Genomic DNA, 14356 nt, shown 5'->3' on the forward strand with positions numbered 1-14356 from the left:
TGAAGAGCTCCGCCCGCATATGATGGACCTGGACACTTCCCTCCTCACCCAGATCAACCTCGCACCGAAGCTGTCTCAAGTGTTCGTCACTCCAGCCGATCTCCATCTCCACGACCTCGTCGACCCCGTTCACCGGTGCCTCGTCGCAGTTCCTTCCCATCATACTCCGACACCTTCTCGGCAAACTATCGAGTGCAGCGCCGGGAATAACGCTACATTACCGACCCGGACTGTCCACTCGGAACTAACCCTCGCACCCAAGCGTAACCTCATTGACATTCTTGTGGACGGAGTATCAGTTTCTGCCCTTATTGACATTGCACCCACATTTCCGTCCTGAGTTCCTCGCTCCGTAAACGCCTCAACGAAGTCCTCAAACCCGCTTTCTCATCAATCTTTCGTGTTGCTAATGGCAACACAGCTACTATGATTGGTGTGTGTACTGCGAAAAATACTATTGCCGACCGCCACATTCCTGTGCTATTTACAGTCCTCACCAGTTGCCCTCACGACGTTGTATTAGGACTCAAATGTTCAACTGCACATTCCGCGCTCATTGACTGTTCTTCTGGACTGCTTCATCTAGACCTGCCACTCTGTCCTGATAAACAGGCTTCTGATACTTCAACGCTCCGTATGCGCTCCTGTACATTTACTCGCCTGCCACCAGACGGTGCAGTGTATGTGCTCATGTCGCCTTTCCCCTCCGTTCCTGATGGCAACTATGTTGCTTGCCCCATAATCAACGTGACATTACAGAATAGAATCGCTCTCCCTCATAACATTATGCACGTAGAAAATAACAACGCTTATATTCCAGTCTTGAACTTCGGCCTTTTTGTGCACGTTTTTCCTGAGGGCATTACTTTCGCCTAATTCACCCCACTGTCTGACGTCACAGTGGCCGATCTTTTACGTGACCTTAATGCTAAAGTGTCGACATGACTTGCACCTTCCCCACATCCGGAGTCCCGCCTATCAGGAAAGGTTGCACCTAACTTGCGCCCTGAGCACGCTACAGCATTTACAAGCCTTCTGACTTCGTACTGCCCCTTAGGACAAACGTCCCTTGTTGCACATCGCATCGATACCGGAGGCGCCAGCCCAGTTCACAGGAGACCTTATCGAGTCACCATCTGTGAACGTCGCGTCATACAAGATGAAGTAGAAGAGATGTCAGCAAAAAAAAATATAGAGCCTTCGAGCAGTCCATGGGCTCGCCAGTCGTGCTTGTTAAAAAGAAAGACAATACATGGAGGTTCTGCGTCGATTACCGACACCGCAAAAAAAATTACAAAGGACGTTTACCCGCTCCCCAGGATAGATGATGCCCTCGACTGCTTACACGGTGCCAGCTATTTCTCTTCTATTGATCTTCGTTCCGGTTATTGGCAGATCACAGTCGACGAACGGGACCGATGGAAAACCGCCTTCGTCACTCCCGATGGTTTGTATCAATTCAAGGTGGTGCCTTTCGGCTTGTGTAATGTGCCCGCAACATTCGAGCTTACGATGGACTCTCTCCTGCGCGTCTTCAAATGCACGACGTGCTTATGCTATCTCGATGACATCCCTGTATTTTCTTCTACATTCGAGAACCATCACCATCGCCTTGATGCCATTCTTAGCGTCTTCCGAAGTACTTGTCTTCAGCTGCAGTCGAAGAAGCGTAGCTTCGGCCGACGTGAACTCAAGGTGCTCGGTCACGTGGTCAATGCCTATGGCGTTCCATCCGATATAGACAAAATACGTGCTGTAAGTGCATTTCCTACACCCCATTGTACCAGTGACGTGCGTAGTTTTCTTAGGCCTTGCTTCTATTTTAGGCGGTTTCTACCCAACTTTGCGGAGACGGCTCGTCTACTCACCAATCTTTCGAAGAACGACACCCATTTCGCTCTGACCAAGAACAATCCTAAGCCTTTTCTGCGCTCATTGCAGCCCTCAGCAACCCGCCCGTTCTGGCACACTTCAATCCCTCGGCACCAACGGAGGTATGCGTCGACGCCAGGGGTCACGGTATTGGTGCCATACTCGCCCAACAGCAGATGGGTCGCACTCACGTCTTTGCTGATACCAGTCACCTCCTTTCTGCGGCTGAACGGAATTACTCAATCACAGAACGTGAGTGCTTAGCCCTCGTGTGGGCCATTATAGTTTCGCCCTTACTTGTTTGGCCGCCCGTTCTCCGTCATCACCGGCCACCATGCCTTATGCTGGCTTTCTATGCTGAAGCACCCTACTGGTCGCCTGGGCCGTTGGGCCTCCGCCTTCAGGAATACACTTTTTCTGTCTTCCACATGTCCGGCCGGCTGCACGCTAACGCCGATTGTCTGTCCCGCAACTCAGTAGATCTGCCACCTGCAAGCGAGTGTGACGATGACACATCTGTGTTGGCCATCTCTCACCTTTCAAACATTCTCCATGAGCAGCACTTAGATCCCAAGCTTTGCAGCATTATCAATCGCCTCAGCACTGATGACCTTGATGCTACCCTTGCTTTGTTTGTGCTCCACAACGGCACGTTATACGGGTGGAATATGCGACCAGATGTCGACGAGCTTCTGCTCGTAGTCCCCGAACATCTAACTACCACTGCTCTTCAGCAGCTGCACGACGTGCCAACTGCGGGCCATCTTGGCGTATATCGTACGTACGACAGCGTCCGCGCCGCTTCTTTTGGTCAGGCCTCTAGCGCTCTGTTCGTCATTACGTAGCTTCTTTTGGCCGGTGTCAGCGACGGAAGAAGCCCTCGGTTATGCCTGCTGGATCGCTGCAGCCGATCGACATCCCTGTAGAGCCATTTTCCCGAGTTGGCCTTGATCTCCTCGGCCCTTTCCCGCTTTTTGCGTCGGGGAATAAATGGATTGCGGTGGCCACGGATTATACTGCGCGCTACGTTGTCACCCAAGCGATGCCTACCAGCTGTGCAACTGACGTGGCTACGTTTCTTCCCCACGATGCCATCCTGCTGCATAGTGCTCCACGCCAGCGGCTCACTGACCGTGGTCGTTATTTTCTAGCTCGAGTAGTCGACGAAATTCTTCGGGACTGCTCCATTAAGCACTATTCTACCACTGCTTACCATTCGCAAACAGCCGCACCGAACGCCTCAACCGCACGTTCACGGACATGCTATCAATGTATGTCTCGGATGATCACCGTGACTGGGATATTACTTTGCCGTTTGTAACGTTCGCGTACAATTCCTCCCGTCACGACAAAATGGGCTCTCACCCTTATATCTTCTATATGGCCGCAACCGTCCCCTTCCGTTTGACAGCGTACTTCTTCCCACCGCTAACGCCAGTTCCTACGTTCGTGACGCCATCTTTCGAGCTGACGCCGCCCGCGTTATTACTCACCGCCGACTGGCTTCCTCCCAAAATTAAGAAAAACTGGGCCGCGATTATCGCCACGGGGATGTCCACTACTTCCCGGACTCTCTCGTCTTGCTGTGGACTGCCGCTGGTAAATTTGGGCTGTGTGAGAAGCTCTTGCCACGCTACGCAGGACCCTATCGTGTTTACGGCCAGTCACTCCTGGGACTTACGAGATCGCCCCTGTACATCCGCCGCAATAGTCCTCTATGTCACGCGCCGAGATTGTTCATGTCGAACGAATGAAGCCGTACTACCCCTGCAGCAGTTCTACCCAGTGCGCACCGAGACTGTGCTTTTCGTGGGAGGGGGGAGGGGTAATGTGACATATATGCCCTTCGTCGCTGGATGTTGAAGAAGACAACGATCAGCAACAGTGACACAGAAGAAGGCGAAGTGGTAGCAACGTTTGGTGCCAGAAGAAGGTAGACGCTGCTGTGCTTCTATGTGTGGTGTGCTGTGTCATCTTGCACTAACCTTCGTGGCCTAACCTTGCCACGTATTAATATTGCCTTGATGCCCAAATGTTCCAAGCAAAATATTTTATTTTACGAACCATGGAACCCAATTTTCGGCAAATAACAGCGGGGGGTAAGCTTTATAAGGATGTAATAAAATGATATGATTTCCTGGATCGGTTTCTTAATGAGCCGCTTCACTCCTTTTGCAGCTTTCCTAGCTTTGTGTTCCAAAACAACCTGATGGTAGTATTCAAAAGCCTTCGTGCCTTCGTGCAAACGATCCTTCGTGCAAGTCATTTGAACTGCTACGTATGATCAGCTAGGACTTCCTCGACCACATATCACCAGAAACTTAAACACGTGTTTGAAATGTATTGGTGGGCATTTTATATCCGCTCAACCGGCGCGAGTTGACTTTCGAAGTGCACAGTATATAGTTTTTAACATATTACTTTACTACATGAACCTTGCGTACCTGCATATTTGCAGACCGCACGCCTTTCATATCTATAAAATGGCATTACGTGGTCTGAATCCAGTTACTCTTTCCAATTTTCTGAGCGCCGACAGAATGAAAAAATTCTACGTCAGCAGCCGCATTCCTTTCCAAGTCAGGCATTCAGAAGACCTCGGCTTTTGATCACTGAACACCCTTACACTATCTCGGTTGCTGACGCATTCATAATCTGCCAGCCTTTCATTCTTTGCTGTTAGTGTCGGCATCTTCACTACTTCATATCATCTGAAACGCCGCGTAAATAAGGCAATGGGTTGTATTTGTTTCAGTTTTGCCGTAGTGTTTTAAATCTGACCTGCAAGTCGATCAAAATACAAGGACGACGTAGAATGTGTAAGGAAGAGTTTGCTTTACAAAGGCTCTGATTGACAGCTTTAATAACAGGTTTCTTAGATAAGCACCCTCAGGTGACAGAGAAGGTCATGCTCGTTTTTTCCGGTCAGGAAGGGAGAAAACCTTTCCTAAACGACTGCTTTTTTAGGCTGTTGCGCTCGGTGACGAAATTCTAAGAGACCCATAAAGCTCTCTACGATATTCCGCGCCTAATAACAGTAAATTGTATCAAATTTTTCGTTTTTCTTTCGGACTGTTTCGCACCGCTGCACTCGGGCGCCCACTTCTAGCTTGAAAGTTAAAGCCATTCAAGTTAAATAGCTGGTTTGCATCGCATTGGCAACCTTCAGCCTAAGCGTGTAAACTGCGTGCTGTCCCACAACCCACCATGGTCCTCCGAAGTACAAACGTCTAGCCAAGTCTTGTGAATGGCAGCGATTGGATTTTGAGGGGTCCCTTCACACTAACGGCCCTGCATTATAGGTGAAGCGTGTGTACTCGGGAGAGGATTCACCGGTTGGCTGCCATATTGCATGTGAAAAATGCCAACCTGATCCAACTGGTTTTGCTCTATCTCGGGAAGCCTTCCATGACCATATGTAAAACTGAAGACAGTGACAGTGAAAGCAAAAGCGCTAGGCAACAACAAAGGGAGAACGTGCTGCTTTGATCTGATCGAAAGCCGTAATTATCCGCCCACAAGCGTCATAGCTCGATTTCGAACTTAGGATTAACTGTTCTTGGTGGGCACTAATGACAAACGGCGCCGCTCTCTGCTGCTATCACTTCAAAGATACAAGAGGAAATTTAGGATCACCAATTTTATACAATAAAAAAGAAGTTTTACATGGCTGTAATAACGAGATAATTCCGGTCATCTTTTTGAACTTTAAACATAAGCTCATAAAGAAATGTACGCGTAATTACACAGACAGATCATACATAATGTTCCGCCAATATTTATGCAGCCTGAAAAGATCCCCATTGATAAAAAATTTTAATGCAGCTAAATCCCGCACGAACACTTCATCTGGAGGAAGAACTTTTTTTTTTCAAGGATTTGCAAACACAGACATAACTGTGCTTTCACATCCTTGAGACATAGTGTCTTCCTCCAAGCGAGGAGTTCGCTCTGTATTAAACGGCATTAGAGGTTTTTATCAACGAGGCAGCCTTTCAGGCAGCATAAATATTGGCTGGACTAACGAACACCAGCCTACAGGAAGACCCTTTTTCTCAAGGACTTGAAACCACACACATCAGAAAGTGTGTATGTATATATTGAAAGAAGGCCAGGCTCAGACGGCAAGGTCGTGAAGGCAAGGCAAAGTATGCCATGTCAGCGTTTATTCTGATGGAGAAAACCCAAGCGCGCACCGGAGGTCGTTACTTTCTGCAAATGGTGGCCCAAATCAGCATGAATAACAGAAAGTGCAGCCCCTGTGTCAATCGAAGCTTCGACCGGTAATCCTTCAGCTAAAACGGAAACCATATTATACGGGCGTTGAGGAGGACTTTTTCTAAATTCGCAAAGTGCAGTTTCACCTCCGGAAACTGCATCGCTTTGTTTTCCGAATAACGGACAGTGAGAGTTGTCGCTGGTAGAAGTGGCGAAACAGAGGGGCGGTATGGGGAAGGGGACCGGCGTCGGGATACATGAGCCCCACTTGGTTCAGACGAGGATACCGGTGGTCGAGAGAATCGACGAGGTTGGCTGGTAATTGGTCGTCGCTGATAATATACCTAGTGCACTAGTGGCTAGAGCGCCCGTCTCGGCTGCGGGAGGTGGTTAGTTCGAAACCCACCGCCGGACACCCACCGGTAGAAATGGGTACAAGCGTCCCCCAGCCTTGCGCACGGCTTTTCCAGGGGTGTGCGTTTGGGAGAACCTCCGTAAACCCCGCTGTGCGCCCCTCCTCCGCAGTGGACCCAAACCCAGTTTCGAACCTCGCAGCCTGCAAAGGTGGTTCAGTTTGTCTTGCAAAGGTACTTCCTTTGAGCATCACCTGAAGTGCTCCCTTCAGGTGAGCACTTCATATCCTTACCATCAATCAGGTGATAGAAAAATGCTCGGAATATAACCAGCCCTTATACATAACATTCATTGATTAAGAAAAAGCATTTGACTCAGTTGAAACATCGGCGGTGATGCAGGCATTGCGAAATCAGGGAGTAGACGAGCCGTACGTAAAAGTGCTGGAAAATATATATAGTGGCTGCACAGCAACCATAGTTCTGCATAAAGAAAGTAACAAAATTTCCATAAAAAAGGTGTTACGCAAGGAGAGAGAATCTCCCCAGTACTATTCACAGCTTGCTTAGAGGAAGTATTCAGAGACTTGGAATGGGAGCAGTTAGGGATAAGGGTAGATGGAGAATACCTCAGTAATCTGCGATTTGCTGATGACTGCCTTGCTTAGCAACTCGGGGCATGAACGGCAAATAAAGAATGATGACGTAGACAGGAAAAGTGGAAAATTAGGCTTGAAAAGCAATATGCAGAAGACTAAGGTAATGTTCAACAGCCTCGGGAAAGAACAGCAGTTTACAATAGTTAGCGAAGTACTGGAAGTAGTAGGCGAATATGTCTACTTAGGACAGGTAGTAACCGCAGATCCGGACCATGAAAAGGAAATAAGAAGAATAAGATTGGGATGGAGCGCATTTGGCAAGCACTCGCAGATTATGACTAGCAGCTTACCGGTATAGCTCAAGAGGAAAGTATAAAACAGTTGCATCTTACCTGTACTCACCTATGGGGCTGAAACGTGGAGGATAGCCAAGAGTTCTACTTAAGTTGAGGACAACTGAGGGGGCTATGAAACGAAAAATGGTAGGGGTAACATTAAGAGATAGGAAGCGTGCAGAGTGGGTCAGAGAAATAACTTAAGTTACCGGCATCCTAGTGGAAATTAAGAAGAAGAAATGGGCATGAGCAGGAAATGTAGTGCGAAGGGAGGATAAAAGATGGTCTCTTAGGGTAACAAACTGGATTCCACGGGAAGGAAAGCGTAGCAGGGGACGGCAGAAAGTTAGGTGGGCGGATGAGGTTAAGAAGCTCGCAGGGATCAAGTGGACGCAGCTAGCACAGAACCGGGCTAAGCGGAGAAATATGGGAGAAGCCTTCGCCCTGCAGTGGGTATAGTCAGGCTAATGATGATGATGATAATATGCAGGTATGTCACTTTCGAAGGCGCCAAAACCACGTCGCTCGTTCTGAATGCGTCGGCGACAAAAGCGAGATATATGTCCTCGAATTCCACAATAATAGCACACTGGGCGAGAGTGGCGCCAAGGTGCGTAACACGGTGGCTTCTGGTTGAGCCGCCGTCATGGCGTTGATGTGGTTGTAGGGTGGTGCTTGGGGTGGGGGAACAAAAGAAGGAGGGGATGCAGCGACGTGAGTGCAAGTCGCTGCTGGGCGAGGTGCGGGAGGATCAGGTGTGACGGGGTGGTTGATAGTGGCCAACTCTTCTTTAATGATGTGGCGGAGGCCGGCGTCGTTAGAAGGAGGAGACGAATGATCGCACCCGTGCCGGCAGAAAGGGCTAAGGGCTTGGAGTTCCTCGCGGATGATCGCTCGAATCATGGCTCGTAGATCGAGGTCAGTAGAGGTCGCAGCAGTAGTGAAGCCGGGCTGCAATCGGGAGGACTGTAGCTGGTCGAGGCGTTGGCAGGTCGTTATAATGGAATCAACACTTGATGGATTCTGGGCAACTAGGGTGTTATAAGCCATTGAATTGATTCACTTCAAGACATAGTATACACGTTCAGATTCCGGCATGGTGGGACTGGTACGCCGACAGAGTGCAATCACGGCCTCTATGTATGACGCATAGGACTCATCGGAACCTAGACGGCAGGTAGCCAGCTTGTTCCTTGCGATCTCCTTGCGAACAGCCGGGTCGACGAAGTACTGTCGGAACTGCTGCTTGAAGGTGGGCCAGTTTGTGTTATGGGGTTCGCGGTTAATAAACCCATTTCTGGCGACCTCAATAAGGTAGAAAGATACGTTCAGGAAGTTTAAAGCATCATCCCGCCGGCTGTATGCACTGCAGCGCTCATAAGTGTCAAGCCAGTCATCGACGTCTTCGTCGCGACGACCAGCGAACAGCGGCGGGTCGCGTTGTCGTACGGGCACCATCGGAGGCGGCGGTGTAGCCGTGGTAGAGGGTCCGGCCGGGTCGGTACTGCTGTTGGTTGACATCACGATGGTAGTTGTTAAACGGCGACCGGAACGTAGATCCAGCGAGAGGCAGGGCACAAGGCCGCAAGGGGATCGAATTTTACCTCCACCGCTTGTGAAAGAAGGCCAGGTCCAGACGGCAAGGTCGTGAAGGCAAGGCAAGGTATGCCGTGTTTAATAGAGAAAACCCAAGCGCGCGTCGGAGCCGGCACCGCGGGATGATGATGATGGTATGTACAAGAGGAAGAAGATCATGGTATGTACAAATGAAAGAAGATCCGTGACGGGCTCACAATATATATATATATATATATATATATATATATATATATATATATATAAAGAGAGAGAGAGAGTAGACACTTCTTAGAGAAACATTTATTTGTTGTCGACGTTTAGATCGGAGCCCGATATTACTATATTACTGAAGACTGTGTTACATAGCTTGGGAGTGCCTTTTTAAGCAGTCACCGCTACAAAACAAACAAAGCAATGAATTTGACACTAATAAGGACAGTTCTTGACAAATTGAAAAAAGAAACAGGGGAGGGAGAACATTTTCAAGGAGGGTGAGGTTGAGGACTTAGGGCGCTCGAGACAAGAATAGACAAGAGAGAACGGACAAACGCAGTGCGGGGTGGGTTTTCCGGTCAGTGTAAGGTCAAACAGGGGTTAGAGGGAATGTGGCGTGTACGGGCGCGGGTATTCCAGAGGGAATTAAGCCTTTAGAAGGTAAGGCTTCTGCGCACTCAGAGTTTGGCATAGCTTAAAAAAGCGCCAGTTGCCTTTGGTTGTCTTTTTTGCCCTCTGCATAGGATAAGCGGTGGGTAGGTTAGAAAAAAAGAAAGAAAAAGAAAAGAGAAGAGGGGTAGATGGGGGTTGAAGTGAATAGTCATCTCTGAGTGGAGTGAACTCTAAGCCCATGATATTTCGTTTTTCTATAGTCGGGCGTCGCAGTACGGACCACAGAACGGGTCATTAGAAGCGATGTGTGGATTTTGGAAAAGTTCTAATCACTCCCTCCCCCCCTAGGCCTCGCCTTTCATTGCTGAAAAAAAAGTGCCATTGAGAGACTGTAGCGTGAGTCAGGCCTACGACCTCTAAATCTCTCAATTAATCTTTAATCAAAACTCCAGGAGGCTAGAAGTCTTAGGCGATAAGTGAATAACACTTTGGTATAAGAGGCAAGCCATTTCGAATTGATTAGCAAATTATTTGGTTTGGGGAGAAGGTATAAACGGAAACTACTTCGTGTATTTATATATACATACATGCAGATAAATGAAGTTCGTTTCCCACCATCGGCACGTTGTTTTTTCTTCTACTTTGCGTGTAATTATCTTTCCCCTCAACAGATTACATTACGAATTTATGTGATTATCGATGTAAAATAAAAAAAGACAAATTACAATCCCTAATGCTTTCCTTGGCCTCGCCGACTGTTGGCTGGAGGAGGAGCAGGTGTTGGCATCCTCCTTGTAGAGGTACAACTAGAGGTTCATCAGGAAAGGCAATGCTATCTTCATCTGAAGACTCCAGATGCGCCGGTGGCCACCTCTTCCGTCTTTGCCGAGTTACTTCAGCATCTGAGGCAAGATCTGACGTGAATTCTGTCTGCTGCTCTTTCAGCCTTGCACTTTCATAGCTGCCTGAAAAAAATATATATATTAATTTCCCTAAAAAAGAAATGAAATGCAAAGCACTACTTGTAAAAAGTTGAACAGAATATGTACACATCTGTTTAGCACTGTGAGTGATGAAAGAAATAGCAGTGTAACATAAAAATGACCTGCAAAAATTAATATTCTTAGTATATTCATCTACTTAATATTGGCCGCCTCCATTACTCTTGACACAAAAGCAACAGTTCTGATACTAAGAGTAAAAAAAAATGCAAATACTTAATTATAAGGTTCAAAGAAGATAAACTTCAAACCCAAATTTTAGCTAATAATACTGCCACAAATTCACTGACCTTACTGATGTGCTTGAATGTGCACATTTTTAGAAACTTAGGTAAGAAGCCTACCACATATCCACAACACTCGGCATCCGTAGCTTTTCCAGTCACTTGATGGTGGTTGTCGCTCTTTGATGGCAGCAGTTATCTTTGCGGTGCTCTCGAATGGTGTCCACCTAACTATATTTTCCAAGATCCACGAAGTGGGCACAACTGAAACTCCATCTTCATCTTCAAAAAGAACTATGCTGTACATCTTCTCCCCTGAAATTATAGAACAAAAAAAATGAATTAGCACGATGGAATCGTTGCCATGGTGGGTGCAGTTTGATGAATATGAAATGCGAAAAACATGTATGTGGTGTTGAATGTCAGTGCAGGTTAAATAACCACGGGTGGTTGAAATTTATCAGTAGCCCTCCATTATAGTTTTTTTCCCATCTCTAAACTCGCATTAATCCCTTCTCGCATCACTCTTGGTCAATTAATGTGGCTTCCCTTTCCTGATAGACAAGGTTTATATATTATGAAAGTAACTAGTAATCTCTGAAAATATTGCCTTCCCCATTATTCCACAATACAACTGCTACGCTTGTACTGCAGGTAACGATATGACACAATCTGAGGTTTAACATTCTGAACCTGCACATGGACTTTGAGGGGCACAAAAGTGAAAAGCTGCCAATTTTTGACATTCAGGGTTCTTTAACATACACTGACATAACACAGAACAAGGGCATTTTCACTCCATCAAAATGCAGCCACTATGGCAAGGATTCAATCACATGACCTTGAGAAGAGCAAGTCCAATGAAATGAACAGTTTAAATATGACAAGTACACCAGTATAGCCTATACTTGTCTCATTTAGCCCATTCATTTCAGTGGACTAAACCATGGCATGTGTGCAGAAGAGGAAACACTGCATAATTATCTCCTCCACTTGGCTAGCACATGCATTTATTTCTGATTTCATCAATAGGCCAAACAGACAGATCTTGTGAAAGATCTTTGGCAGCAAAAACCAGGAGCTCTGATGATGGCAATGAACGTGAATACAAGTCAGCCAAAGTTTTGAAATAATGGCCGCAGATGCTGGCCCGTGACACCGATTGCAAAATGTTAGTCACTAATACAATGTGACCCTCCTTAAGCTGGACACAATTATCCAGCCTGCCAAGCTTTAGCACAGTTCCCTCGAACTCTAGCAAAGAGTACTGTCTGCCATGAAATCCTGGTGGCACAGGTCCATTTGAGTGTTCTCCTGACAGCCTAGGATATGAATTGAGAGAGCCTGTGGAAACATTACCAATGAGGCGTTTCTCACTGAGGCGCCTGATAACCTGCTGAAGAGCTTGAGCCTTTGTCCTTACTAGGGTCTTCAGTTTATAGAGGAAGTTTTCAAAAACGAAGGCTGAAAAGTCATCAAGAGGGCCAAATCTTCTGGCGTCATCAGCTAGGTGCAACAATGAGTGCATGTTATAAGCATAGATCCTCTTTCCATAAAGGGAGCCAGCCTCAGTAACAAACTCTTGAAGAAGGTTCTCCGCCAAGTCCACATTTTGCGCTGTGTAATCTGGTCATGCAAGGATGGTGATAGCAGCACTAAGCTTCATAAAATGGTCGTAATACTTCCTCTCCAAATTTCCTTTGAGGACAAGTGGCCCGTAGTAGAGTAGAAAGTTCGTAAACTCAACAGCGTTCAATTGCTCTAAAAATTGCAGTGAACGTGGCCTACGCTTCATGTCACTTGGAACATATAAACCAAAACTAGCAAGCATTGTAGATACATGAAGCTTTGACTGTGATGACATCTTTGAAGCTGACGGCTTTTTAGATGCGCAGTAACAAATTAGTAGTTTCTTCATTACTCCCAAACAAACTAGGTACTTATAGTCTAGTGGGAACTGTGTGACCATCCCAACACCAAAGCACTGTAGTGGAGACTCGCTATGGTGGTGATGTTCCTGGGCAAAGCTTCTGAAAGCTTGATCAGTGCGGAAAGGACTGTCATGAGAATCAAAAATTATTTTCCTGTCAAGTGCAGAGTATGCACTCTTTTGAGTGCACCTTTCACATCAAAAATAGGCTGTGTGGCCCTTGATGCATTTTATGTAAGCCCTTGCTGGGGCAACACACACAAATGCATGAATTTTAACAGCACAGACCTTTCCATTGTATATAAGGCCCTCATCAAGCAGCTTCTTCATTTCGGAGACGAAATGTCTTAGGCATACGCTCACATCCCCTGGCTTGCTGTCACCCTCATAAAGAGCAGCAACAAATGGAGAGGAGTGCGAGCTTTCCTTCACAAGCACGAGAATCGGCCAGAATTGCCTTCTCGAGCTGCGGGAGATCGGCAGGCCGTCTACGTTCACAATGAGTGACAATGTCTGACAATCTGCAGGAACAAGCGCAACATGTTCTTCCAGAGAACAAGAAATCCCAAAGTAGTGGTAATGACCACTGGCCATCACTGATGGATCAGTATGCCTCGGCGTCTTTACTAACGTTTTAGCATCCGTGGGTAACTCTGGATGGTATGGCTTCAACACTTTAGGCAGATAATTAAGGTGTGAAGCAGGCAATTGACTATTAATAGCCCATACACGCAAGTCCTTCTCTATACACTGAGTAGCGGCACCAGACTCAGCTGTCATCCTATCTTCATACTCCACCAACTCGTCATTGTCAAAAATCCGCGACAACTCTGACGTTGCACTACCTATGTCAGAGACACTGCTAGCGGGGCCTAAATCCGACAAGTGAGAACTACGACTTTCATATGTATCCTCCGCTGGCACTGATAAAGAGGATAAAATTACGTTATGCAGTGAAAACGCATCTTGATCCAGTTCTCCTATTGCGCACAATCTGCTGTCACTACCATTATCAGGACTGACATCTGCCGAACAGTTTTCTAATTCGTCATTAACAGCCTCTGCTATTTTTCGGCGTCGTTGCCGGATCGACACTTCGCTTAGTGAACACTTCACTCTCTTCATGATACAACGAATGTAGCACTTTCATAAATTATCACAAAGGGCATGGGTAACACATGCATATATGCACTGCTCGCTTTGTGCCAGCCAACACGTGCCCAGCTCAACAACGTAGGTCAGAAAACACTCACCACTGATGTTATCCTCTGTGCAGGCTTCCGTTATTTCAGCTGAATTCTTGTGAAATGAGACACAGCAGCAAGAGAACGGCGACCGCAAGAAGACTATGGAAACACACGTGAAGAATTCGCCGGCCGCGACTGTCGCTGACACGCGGTTTGGCAGGACTAGCTCTCGGCGCGGCCGCGATTTAACTTGATTTGGATTCGCGACGATCTTTATGACCATTAGGCTGCGGGGCATCAGTGAAACCAGAACTAAATTTCTTCAGCAGTTATAATTTTAGTCCGCATGTTGAATTGAAAGATAGTGCAATTTCAGCAGCCTAAATATATATATATATATATATATATATATATATATATATATATATATATATATATATATATATATATATA

General features: G+C 46.8%; 1 pseudogene; it reads right to left on the reverse strand.

Moving 5' to 3' along the window:
* Positions 1-11717: 11717 nt before the first annotated feature.
* On the reverse strand, positions 11718-13841 carry LOC146174508 (uncharacterized; annotated as a pseudogene).
* Between the last annotated feature and the right edge of the window lie 515 nt (positions 13842-14356).

Source organism: Amblyomma maculatum, chromosome 11 (assembly GCF_055883805.1).
Source record: "Amblyomma maculatum isolate TAMU_Amacu chromosome 11, ASM5588380v1, whole genome shotgun sequence".
Lineage (NCBI taxonomy): Eukaryota > Metazoa > Arthropoda > Arachnida > Ixodida > Ixodidae > Amblyomma > Amblyomma maculatum.